Raw genomic sequence first — 12,300 nt, 5'->3', positions numbered from 1 at the left:
GTTAGCTTTTCCTCACCTCATTTGACATCTATGCAATTCGGCTGGGATTGACATAGAGGGAGATATCCTCATTGATGAGGACAAGCCCATCACTAAGAAAAGGATGGAGCAAACAAGAGAGCCTATTCATGGATCTCAAGAGACGCATGAAGAAGCTCATCACCAAGAAATCCCTGAGATGCCTCAAGGGATGCACTTTCCTCCATAGAACTTTTGGGAGCAAATCAACACCTCCCTAGGAGAACTGAGTTCCAACATGGGACAACTAAGGGTGGAACATCAAGAGCATTCAATCATCCTCCATGAAATTAGAGAAGATCAAAGAGCAATGAGGGAGGAGCAACAAAGACAAGGAAGAGACATAGAAGAGATTAAGGACATCATTGGTTCCTCAAGAAGGAAACGCCACCATCACTAAGGTGGACTCATTCCTTGTTCTCAAATTTTCTGTTTTTCATTTTCTTTATGTTAAGTGCTTATCTATGTTAGTGTCTTATTACATGATCATTAGTATTTAGTAACTTTGTCTTAAAGTTATGAATGTCCTATGAATCCATCACCTTTCTTAAATGAAAAATGTTTTTAATTCAAAAGAACAAGAAGTACATGAGTTTCGAATTTATCCTTGAACTTAGTTTAATTATATTGATGTGGTGACAATACTTTTTGTTTTCTGAATGAATGCTTGAACAGTGCATATGTCTTTTGAAGTTGTTGTTTATGAATGTTAAATATGTTGGCTCTTGAAAGAATGATGACAAGGAGACATGTTATTTGATAATCTGAAAAATCATAAAAATGATTCTTGAAGCAAGAAAAAGTAGTGAATACAAAGCTTGCAGAAAAAAAATGGCAAAAAAAAAAGAGAAAGAAAAAGAAAAAGCAAGCAGAAAAAGCCAAAAGCTCTTAAAACCAAAAGGCAAGAGCAAAAAGCCAATAGCCCTTAAAACCAAAAGGCAAGGGTAATAAAAAGGATCCCAAGGCTTTGAGCATCAGTGGATAGGAGGGCCTAAAGGAATAAAATCCCGGCCTAAGCGGCTAAACCAAGCTGTCCCTAACCATGTGCTTGTGGCGTGAATGTGTCAAGTGAAAACTTGAGACTGAGCGGTTAAAGTCAAGGTCCAAAGCAAAAGAAGAGTGTGCTTAAGAACCCTGGACACCTCTAATTGGGGACTTTAGCAAAGCTGAGTCACAATCTGAAAAGGTTCACCCAGTTATGTGTTTGTGGCATTTATGTATCCGGTGGTAATACTGGAAAACAAAGTGATTAGGGCCACGGCCAAGACTCATAAAGTAGCTGTGTTCAAGAATCAACATACTGAACTAGGAGAATCACTAACACTATCTGAACTCTGAGTTCCTATAGATGCCAATCATTCTGAACCTCAATGGATAAAGTGAGATGCCAAAACTATTCAAGAGGCAAAAAGCTACAAGTCCCGCTCATCTGATTGGAGCTATATTTCATTGATAGTTTGGAATTTATAGTATATTCTCTTCTTTTTATCCTATTTGATTTTCAGTTGCTTGGGGACAAGCAACAATTTAAGTTTGGTGTTGTGATGAGCGGATAATTTATACGCTTTTTGGCATTGTTTTTAGTATGTTTTTAGTAGGATCTAGTTACTTTTAGGGATGTTTTTATTAGTTTTTATGTTAAATTCACATTTCTGGACTTTACTATGAGTTTGTGTGTTTTTCTGTGATTTCATGTATTTTCTGGCAGAAATTGAGGGACTTGAGCAAAGATCAGATTCAGAGGTTGAAGAAGGACTGCTGATGCTGTTGGATTCTAACCTCCCTGCACTCAAAGTAGATTTTCTGGAGCTACTAAACTCCAAATGGCGCGCTCTCAATGGCGTTGGAAAGTAGACATCCAGGGCTTTCCAGCAATATATAATAGTCCATACTTTTCCCGAGTTTAGACGACGCAAAAGGGCGTTGAATGCCAGTTCTACGCTGCAGTCTGGAGTTAATTCACTACAAGAAAAACACACATTCAAGTACATTTGAAAAGTGTAGTCAAAAGTAAAAAAAAATGATGCCTTAGGCTACGGCTACGCTTTTTGGAGTGATTCCTATTCGGCCGTTGCCTATTCTCAAAGGTTACGCTTTTCTGCACCAAGGGCTACGCTTTTGGCCTTTGTGAATAGGCTACGCTTTTCAAGTGATGCTGTCCAGAACCAAAGGCTACGCTTTTCAGCTTTCATTTTTCCAGAATAGGCTACGCTTTTCAACACTACTGCATCACTTGTAAAGCGTAGCCACATTGTATACCATAGCTACTTTTTATAAGCGTAGCCTTAGGTCCCTCTTTTTTTTTTTTTTGTATACTATAGCTACTGTATATAAGTGTAGCCTTAGGTCTCGTTTTTTTTTTTTGTATACTATAACTACTGTATATAAGTGTAGCTTTAGGTATTTTTTTTTCTATATATATATATAATAATTATTAATACAACATAATAGTTAATATGATTACATGTATAATAATTTTGTATTTTTATTTAAATGAGTTGAATATTACAAAATAAAAATAAATACATAATTATACTAAATAATTTCTTTATATAATAAAAATTATCTCTAACAAAAATATATTTATAATATTGATCCAAAAGTACAAGAATGAAGTTAACTGGAAAAATTCATACATCTCAAACTAAAGTAAGCATAGCCATATCAAAACCATAATATCACTTAACCAATAAAAGTATCTTCTAATAAAAATCATTAGTCAGCCTGATAATCCATACTTCTTCAAGAGTTCTAATTTCTCCTTGCAGGATTGATCAGATTTCTTGAGTACTTCTTCAAGAGTTCTAATTTCTCCTTGTAGGATTGATCAAATTTCTTGAGTGACACTGACAACTCAACTGAATCACAAGGATTGGCGCCTTCCCTTGGAACAAACCCATACAACAATAGAAGCTCCCCATTTGATTTTTTTCCATATGAAATGAACACCTAGGTAGTATGATACAAGCAGTCAAATCTAATCTTTGGACTTAACGCTTAAACTACTCCGATGATGCCATACTGGTGAAAAATATCATGATCAAATAAAGCTTTAATCAATTAATAGCTTATCATTTTGTTTGGAACTTGTTTGCTTTGTGCTAACTTTATCCTAGATAACAAATTCCAATCTTTCAATCTATGTTTACCTACTCACCTGGTTGATACGGCCGATCTGTAGTAAAGACAATTCCCTTTGATAAATTATCATAATCCAAAAAGGTATCCACCTAAACCAGTGAAAAGAAACTGGAGTTAGAAAATTTTTCATGGGCAAAATCATAAACACCAAGCAACCCTCAATACTAAACAGTTAAACAGAGCAGGTAGAACAACCCTCAATACTAAACCACCAAGCAACCCCATTTATTAGGATGACCAACCAAAAGACAGATCCAAGCTAACACTTGTGCATTTTAAGTAATTCAGAAAAAAGGAAAAAAAGTCACACACAGACACACATATCCTTCAGAAGACCAGAAAATCAGAACCCAGATTTCATAACCATAATAAAAAAAACTATACGAGAATTATATGGGAGCATAACAACAATAAAAAAATGTCTATGTATAGATTCTGTTTACCCTGGTTGATTGGCTTGTTTCTGAAATGCTACATATATCTCAGTTAATAAAACATATCACGTTCTAAATAATCATCACCCTAATCAAAAGAAAGTACAGACCTCAATGAGAAAATAAAGATAGGTACCTAATGGTAACTTCATCCCAGCCTTAGTGATTTCATAAGGGATAGTAGATGGATTTTTTGTTACAAACAATTGCCGGGGAACTCCAACCTTGCCTAAAATCAAAAGTTAAGGAGTAGTTCAACCACTAATCCAATTTACCATAATAGAAATAGTTTCACTCTAAAACATTGCAAGAAAATAACTTCTTGTTATATTAGCTAAAATGACTTAATAGTTAATACTTGTGCATTAGGATGACCAACCAAAAGACAAAGATCCAAGCTAACACTTGTGCATTTTAAGTAATTCAGAAAAAAGGGAAAAAAACCACACACACATATCCTTCAGAAGACCAGAAAATCAGAACCCAGATTTCATAACCATAATAAAAAAACTATTATTATTATTATATTAATATAAGAAAAATAAATAAATTAATCAAATTGAAATACCCAGTCCGGGGTACAGATTAAAATTGGAAAAACCACCAGAAATATCTTCACTTGAGGTGATTTAAGTGGGAAAAATTTAAAAAAAAAAGGTTTACCAGAATGAGCAAGTTTATTGACACAGGTGTGCCTACTCAAACGCTGCGTTTCCTGTTGATATCAAAGAGCCAGAGAGAGAGTGATCAAAATAATCTAAAGCTCATGGCAGCCACCAAATTTTGCTCCTGAAAAGGAAATACAATTTCGGACGAAGAAAATTATTAATCCTCAACATGCATTTGGATTCAGTATCAATGAATAAGCTAATGAAAAAACCAACCACGAACAAAAGGAGAAATGATACATATTGATATTCCTAGATATTGTAGTATAAAAAAACCTAAAAACAATCAAATTTCAATAAACTAAGTTGGCAAAGTATTGGCAAAGTTTAGGGAAATGTTAAAAGAAAGCAGTTGACTTATGAATGATGGAATAACTCGCCCATCATTACTCAAAAAAGCAAAACAAGTACAAGAGTAGCAGTAGCAATTAACAGAAACGGAAGAGAAGATGAAGATGAATCTGGTTTTTCATTTTGGAGTTTAGGATTTTATATTGGAGAAATGAAATTGAGCCTTGTAAAGGATAGTAGTGTAGAGAATGGTTAGTTAGCTTGTGACTTAATAAAACTGTTAAGGCAATTAAGAATCTAATAGATTTTTCATATTAGGCAAAGCTGTTAGTTACTCATATTATTAATGTATAAATAGGAGTGCAAGTCTTGTTCCTAAAACACAATCAATAATATTGCTACTTGATATGAAAAATCAAATGTTTCTTCACTATATAGTAGTAGAGAAATACTAATCTACCACTTTATAGACACAAACACACTCAAAAGGTAGCTTATCTTTAAGCAATCTAAAGAACATAAAAATACATTGAAACAAATAAATTGCTTGTCTTTTAAGCACCAAAATTTTTAAAAAGCAGAGATGCACAAGTTTCTTGTCTTTCAAGTACTAAAAATTCTAATATGCAGTATTTACAAAGGCCTGGGAGAAACCTTCATTACTTTGTTCAACCCCACAAAATTTATGGTTATTCTTTGCATACAAGTGAAATATGAGTGATTTTGAAATTTTAATTATGAAGGCTACAGCATAACTAGTGAGTTGCTTTTCAGTGCATGTAATTCCTAACATTTGTAGGTGAACTAAATTGAAATCTCAACTCTTAGCATTGCTTAGAAATTGTGCAAGACTGCAAATTACCATTTTCACCAACAATAACGACTCAGAAATTCCCTTTGTTAACCACATGCTACTTAACAGTTAAATCTTATACGTATACTCCATATTAGTAACCATAGAAACATAAGGTTCAAGTCTACAATTGACTGAGTATGAAAGAAACTATCCTCACTATATGTAGTAAAAGGCTTAATGTGATAGAAATTATAGCACACAACTAACTAAAGGTACTTCCCTCAGAAGTAAGGGCTGGAAGATCAATAAGATAAGAAAAGCATAACCAACTTACTATACAAGTGAAAGATAATAATAAGAATCTATTAAAATTGCAGAAGTTTGGGGCAGGCCCCAAACCATTCAAGAAGAAAAAGAAAATTACCTTTCTGAAGCATGATCCCATCATCAACTGAACTATCAACTTCATTACCACTGATACCAGTACCATATCCTAAACCAGTCAAGCTTGATGAGTAACTAGGCATTGGAAACTCTTCCAGAATTCTAAAGTGTGACCAGTGAATCCCATCAAAGTCATCATCTTTTCCAAATTCCTGAGAAGGGTACTGCTCAAAAAGTGATTATCGTGAATTCAGAAAGAGACGAAACGATGGGTTAAGATATGGTGGCATCAACAAAGAGTATAGCAGATCAATCAAGTAAAGTTAATTATCGTGAATTCAGAAATTACTAAAAATGACAAAACTTGAAACAGTATAAAATAACAAAGTCACCCAAGTATTTCTCTCCATAAGTCGATCAAGGAAAAAAATCATATTTTTAAATAAATATCAGTCAAACTAACATTAACCAATTTGTTATTTTTTACTAAAAATATATAAAAAAATGTTTATGGATGAAAAACTGATTCTTGATGTGTTGATCAATCACTCACAGACCATAAATATAAAATATTTAAGTATATAACCTATTATAAACCATCACAACAATGGAATAGCAGGTGGACTAGTTGAAACTCAGACCAAGATACACAACAAAAGCAAGAAAGTATAAGATAAATTGAAACTCAGACCAAGATACACAACAAAAGCAAGAAAGTACAAGATACACAACTCGGACCAACGGGTCACGCACAAAACCTAACTTACATGGAATTTAGGTGATTCAAGGGCTTCAAATCTAGTATTTTTATAGCAAAAAGCTCAAATTTCCAAACCCAGAATCAATTTCCCGAACCAACAATGAGCTAGGATCAAGCAAAAATGAAAATTAACATAGCAACAGCACCAAAACTCATTTCAATTAATCCATAAAGATTGGAACTTTTAACAGTAAGACAATAATTTTGCATGCAGAATTGGGTATTGGATGGAATCAAAACTATGCAGAATTGGCCTAAGATGCCGTGAACAAAACACCAAACAAATTACTCGAATCTAATTAACTAAATACAGTTCAATACAAATGTCACACATTATTTAACGGATCAGACTTTCACAGCCATATTTTATTTTATTTGAGTTCATCAAGAATCCAACAAATTTAGCTTGAGACCTAATAATAAGAATTGAAACTACACAATACTTGAAACTATTAATTAGTAGAATTGAAAGAAAAAGAAAACCAATAATAAGCAACAAACATAATAAGCAACTCATCTTGGTATTCCTGCGCAGCAACTAATCATGGACAAACTCACCTGTGTTAATGGAATAAAACCCCTAAATTCACGAGTTCTCCTGCGCTGCAACAATAGCATGCATGTTCATCAATTCACGATGTCACAGATTATTGTACCAAAACCCCCAAATTGAAACCTAAAATCAGAACCCTAACCTCACGAATGAAGAAAGCTTTCAGTTGAGCGCAGAGTCTTCGTGATGTGACCGCGCAGCGAAGAGAAGCGACGATGAAGATGAGTGGGGAAGATGAGTGAGCGCAGAGTCTTCCTGGAGTGGTGAGTGGTGTCGCCGTCAGTGGTGAGTGGTGATGACAAACGCTTTTCTCCGATTTGGGGGTGATGACGGTGGTGAGGGCGGCGCAGCGACGATGGTGAGGGCGGCGCAGCGACGGTCAGTAGTGCAGCAATGTGGAGAGTGGTGAGTGCGGGTGAGTGGTGCGTGGGGGCGACGACGGTCAATGGCGAGAGTGAGAGGGTCAATGGCGAGACTGAAGAGAGTGAATGGGGGGCGACGATGGTGAGCTTTGGAGGCAGGGTTTCTTCCTTGCGACGGTGCCTGAGTGACCTTTCCAGGGTTTCTGAAAGGGGACGATGAAGGTGCTTTGGCTTGAGTGAGATTTGGAGGGAATAATGGATAAAAAATTTTACTTAGTAAAAATTTTACTAAGTGTCATCATCAGTTTGCTTTCAGGAAAAAGAGGGAAAAAATTTACTAAGTGTTAAGTTTTTGGCTCTAGATACATTAGGCATCACTTTTAAAACGCACCCAAAACTTAACAAATAGGCTACTCTTTAAAAGCGTCTCCTTTGATACGAAAAGTGAACCTATAGATATCAACCTACGGCTACGCTTTATAAGTGATTTCTATAATACCTAAGGCTACGCTTTTTAAATGATGCCGCATTTGTGTATCCTTTTCTCTTATAAAAAGGCAACACGGAGAAAAGCATAGCCTATTCTAAGCCTATTCTATGAATAGGCTACGCTTTTCAAATGTAGCTTAAAAAAAGTGTGGCTGAATGGGTATTTTTCTTGTAGTGTAAACGCCAGAAACACGTCACAAACCAGAGTTGAACGCCAGAAACACGTTACAAACTGGCGTTCAACTCCAAGAATGACCTCTCCACGTGTATACTTCAAGTTCAGCCCAAGCACACACCAAGTGGGCCCCGGAAGTGGATTTATGCATCAATTACTTACTTTTGTAAACCCTAGTAGCTAGTCTAGTATAAATAGGACTTTTTACTATTGTATTGACATCTTCGGATCAACTTAAGTCTTGGTTACTCCGGTTCCCCTCTGGGGCTGAGACCAATGAACTCCATTATCACTTATGTATTTTCAACGGTAGAGTTTCTTCACTCCATAGATTAAGGTGTGGAGCTTTGCTGTTCCTCATGATTTAATGCAAAGTGCTACTATTTTATATTCAATTCAACTTATCCCGCTTCTAAGATATCCATTCGCACCCAAGAACATGATGAATGTGATGATTATGTGACGCTCATCATCATTCTCACTTATGAACGCGTGCCTGACAAACACTTCCATTTTACATGCAAATAAGCTAGAATGAGTATCTCTTAGATATCTAATACAGAGGACCGAGTCTGAGATATTAGAAACTTCATGGTATAAGTTAGAACCCATGGATGGCCATTTCTGATATCCGAAAAGTCTAAACCTTGTCTGTGGTATTCCGAGTCGGATCTGGGAAGGGATGGCTGTGACGAACTTCAAACTCGCGAGTGCTGGGCGTAGTGACAGACGCAAAAGGAGGGTGAACCCTATTCCAGTATGATCGAGAACCTCCAGATAATTAGCCGTGCCGTGACAGAGCATTTGGACCTTTTTCACAGAGAGGATGGGATGTAGCCATTGATAACGGTGATGCCCTATATAAAGCTTGCCATGGAAAGGAGTAGGAAGGATTGGATGAAGATAGCAGGAAAGCAGAGGTTCAGAGGAACGAAAGTATCTCTATACACTTATCTGAAATTCTCACCAATGAATTACATAAGTATTTCTATCTTTATTTTCTGTTTATTTATTATTATTATTCGAAAACTCCATAACCATTTGATATCCGCCTGACAGAGATTTACAAGATGACCAAAGCTTGCTTCATACCAACAATCTCCGTGGGATCGACCCTTACTCACGTAAGGTTTTATTACTTGGACGACCCAGTGCACTTGCTGGTTAGTTGTATCAAAGTTTTGACAAATTATGAATTAAGATTAGAGCACCAAGTTTTTGGAGCCATTACCAGGGATCACAATTTTGTGCACCACCCATCCTAGTACTACTCTCGCCCAAGCACGTTTAACTGCGGAATTCTATTTGGATCCGGTGCATTAGGGCTAGTATGATCATACCTATTAAAGCAAGCACACACAATTATTAAAAGCGTGTCTTGCAACTTAGGGTAAGTCGAGCTACGATGCCCTGCGGGGCCCGTGGGAGCTAGCTGAAAATCAGTTCATTAAGGCCCGCTTTAGCTAAACTATTCGAGATAACGTCGTTTAAAGAACGAGGGTAAGCACGACGTTAAAAAAAAAAAAAAAGAGGTACAATACGAGGACTTCCCAGGAGGTCACCCATCCTAGTACTACTCTTACCCAAGCACGCTTAACTACGGAGTTCTAATGGGATCCGCTGCATTAGTGTTGGTATCATCGAACCTATTAAAGTACGCGAACACAATTATCATAAGCATGTCTCGCGACATAGGGTAAGTCGATCTGCGAAGCCATGCAGGGCCCGTGGGAGCTTGCCGAAAATCAGTTCATTAAGGCTCGCTTTAGCTAAACTATTTGAGATAGCATCATTTAAAGAACGTGGGTAAGCACGATCTAAAAAAAGAGGTGCAACACGAGGACTTCTCTGGAGGTCACCCATCCTAGTACTAGTCTCGCCCAAGCACGCTTAACTGCGGAGTTTTGATGGGATCCGGTGCATTAGTGTTGGTATGATCGCACCTATTAAAGTATGCGCACACAATTATCATAAGCATGTCTCGTGACAAGTCGAGCTGCGAAGCCCTGCAGGGCCCGTGGGAGGTTGCCGAAAATCAGTTCACTAAGGCTCGCTATAGCTAAACTATTCGAGATAGCGTCGTTTAAAGAATGAGGCTAAGCACGACGTAAAAAAAAAAAAAGAGGTGCAACACGAGGACTTCCTTGGAGGTCACCCATCCTAGTACTACTCTAGCCCAAGCATGCTTAACTGCGGAGTTCTAATGGGATCCGGTGCATTAGTGTTAGTATGATCGCACTTATTAAAGTATGCGCACACAATTATCAAAAGCATGTCTCGCAACGTAGGGTAAGTCGAGCTGTGAAGCCCTGCGGGGCCCGTGGGAGCTTAACGAAAATTAGTTCATTACGGCTCGCTTTAGCTAAACTATTCGAGATAGCGTCGTTTAAAGAACGAGGGTAAGCACAATGTTAAAAAAAAAGAGGTGCAACATGAGGACTTCCCAGGAGGTCACCCATCCTATTACTACTCTTTCCCATGCACGCTTAACTGCGGAGTTCTGATGGGATCCGGTGCATTAGTGCTAGTATGATCGCACCTATTAAGGTAGGCGCACAAAATTATCATAAGCCTGTGTAACGACGTAGGGTAAGTCAAGCAGCGAAGCCTTGGGGGCCCATGGAAGCCTGCCGAAAATCAGGTCATTAAAGCTCGCTTTAGCTAAACTATTCAAGATAGCGTCGTTTAAAGAACGAGGGTAAGCACGACGTAAAAAAAAAAAAAAAGAAAACTGGCGCAACACGAGGTATTCCAAGGAGGTCACCCATCCTAATTCTACTCTCGCCCAAGCACGCTTAACTGCGGAGCTCTGATGGGATCCGGTGCATTAGTGCTGGTATGAACGCACCTATTAAATTAAGCGCACACAATTATCATAAGCATGTCTCGCGATGTAGGGTAGGTCGAGCTGCGAAGCCCTGCGGGTCCCGTGGGAGCTTGCCGAAATTCAGTTCACTAAGGCTTGCTTTAGCTAAACTATTCGAGATAGTGTCGTTTAAAGATTGAGGGTAAGCACGACATAAAAAAAAGAAAAAAAAAGGTGCAACACGAGGACTTCCCAGGAGATCACCCATCGTAGTACTACTCTGGCCCAAGCACGCTTAACTGCGGAGTTCTGATGTGATCCGGTGCATTAGTGCTGTTATGATCGCACCTATTAAAGTATTCGCACACAATTATCATAAGCATGTCTCGCGACGAAGGATAAATCGAGCTGCGAAGCCTTGCGGGGCCCGTGGGAGCTTGCTGAAAATCAGTTCATTAAGGCTCGCTTTAGCTAAACTATTCGAGATAGCGTCGTTTAAAGAACGAGGGTAAGCACGACGTTAAAAAAAAAGGTACAACACGAGGACTGGTGCACGAAATTGTGATTACACTTTTCACAACTCCGCACAACTAACTAGCAAGTGCACTAGGTCGTCCAAGTAATACCTTACGTGAGTAAGGGTCGATCCCATAGAGATTGTCGGCTTGAAGCAAGCTATGGTTATTTCGTAAATCTTAGTCAGGAGATTAATGATAAGAGTGATTATATTTATGAAAAATAAATAACATGAAATAAATAGTACTTGAGATTCAGTGATGAGAAACAGGCTGAGGTTTCGGAGATGCTCTGTCATCTGAATCTTTGCTTTCCTACTGTCTTCTTCTCCAAACACGCATGGCTTCCTTCAATGGCAAGCTGTATGATCCTCTCGGATGAAAATAAATCCATATGCGCTGTCACCGCACGGCTAATCATCTGTCAGTTCCCACTAGCGTCAGAATAGGACCCTTGTCTTTTTGCACACTGTCACTGCTCCCAACATTTGCAGGTTTGAAGCTCATCACAGTCATCCCTTCCCGGATCCTACTCGGAATATCACAGACAAGGTTTAGACATTCCGGATCCCAGGAATGCTGCCAATTGGTTCTAGCCTATACCACGAAGGTTCTAACCTCCGGACTCAGTTCGTAGATTAGAAACCCAAGAGAAACGCACTCAAGCTGCCGCCTAATGACTACGTTGAGCTTAGATAGAACGGGAGTGGTTGTTAGGCACGCGTTCATAGGTTGAGGATAATGATGAGTGTCACGGATCATCATATTCTCCATATTGAAGTACAAGTGAGTATCTTAGAATAGAATCAAGCGTGATTGAATAGAAAACAGTAGTAATTGCATTAATCCATTGAAACACAGCAGAGTTTCTCACCCCCACCGATGGGGTTTAGAGACTCATGCCGTCA

General features: G+C 38.1%; 6 non-coding genes across 6 annotated transcripts; all 6 read right to left on the bottom strand.

Moving 5' to 3' along the window:
• Nucleotides 1-9,600: 9,600 nt before the first annotated feature.
• Nucleotides 9,601-9,719, bottom strand: LOC112759384 (5S ribosomal RNA). Its single transcript, XR_003180146.1, has one exon. It is a non-coding gene; the product is annotated as a 5S ribosomal RNA (ribosomal RNA).
• Nucleotides 9,720-9,897: 178 nt separating this feature from the next.
• On the bottom strand, nucleotides 9,898-10,016 carry LOC112762128 (5S ribosomal RNA). Its single transcript, XR_003182480.1, has one exon. It is a non-coding gene; the product is annotated as a 5S ribosomal RNA (ribosomal RNA).
• A 177-nt stretch (nucleotides 10,017-10,193) lies between these two features.
• On the bottom strand, nucleotides 10,194-10,312 carry LOC112759387 (5S ribosomal RNA). The gene has a single exon (XR_003180149.1). It is a non-coding gene; the product is annotated as a 5S ribosomal RNA (ribosomal RNA).
• A 181-nt stretch (nucleotides 10,313-10,493) lies between these two features.
• Nucleotides 10,494-10,612, bottom strand: LOC112762289 (5S ribosomal RNA). Its single transcript, XR_003182629.1, has one exon. It is a non-coding gene; the product is annotated as a 5S ribosomal RNA (ribosomal RNA).
• A 190-nt stretch (nucleotides 10,613-10,802) lies between these two features.
• LOC112759400 (5S ribosomal RNA) lies at nucleotides 10,803-10,921 on the bottom strand. The gene has a single exon (XR_003180157.1). It is a non-coding gene; the product is annotated as a 5S ribosomal RNA (ribosomal RNA).
• Nucleotides 10,922-11,108: 187 nt separating this feature from the next.
• LOC112762274 (5S ribosomal RNA) lies at nucleotides 11,109-11,227 on the bottom strand. The gene has a single exon (XR_003182616.1). It is a non-coding gene; the product is annotated as a 5S ribosomal RNA (ribosomal RNA).
• Between the last annotated feature and the right edge of the window lie 1,073 nt (nucleotides 11,228-12,300).

This window comes from Arachis hypogaea, chromosome 16 (genome assembly GCF_003086295.3).
Source record: "Arachis hypogaea cultivar Tifrunner chromosome 16, arahy.Tifrunner.gnm2.J5K5, whole genome shotgun sequence".
NCBI lineage: Eukaryota > Viridiplantae > Streptophyta > Magnoliopsida > Fabales > Fabaceae > Arachis > Arachis hypogaea.
This window is presented reverse-complemented; position numbering and strand designations above follow the sequence as displayed.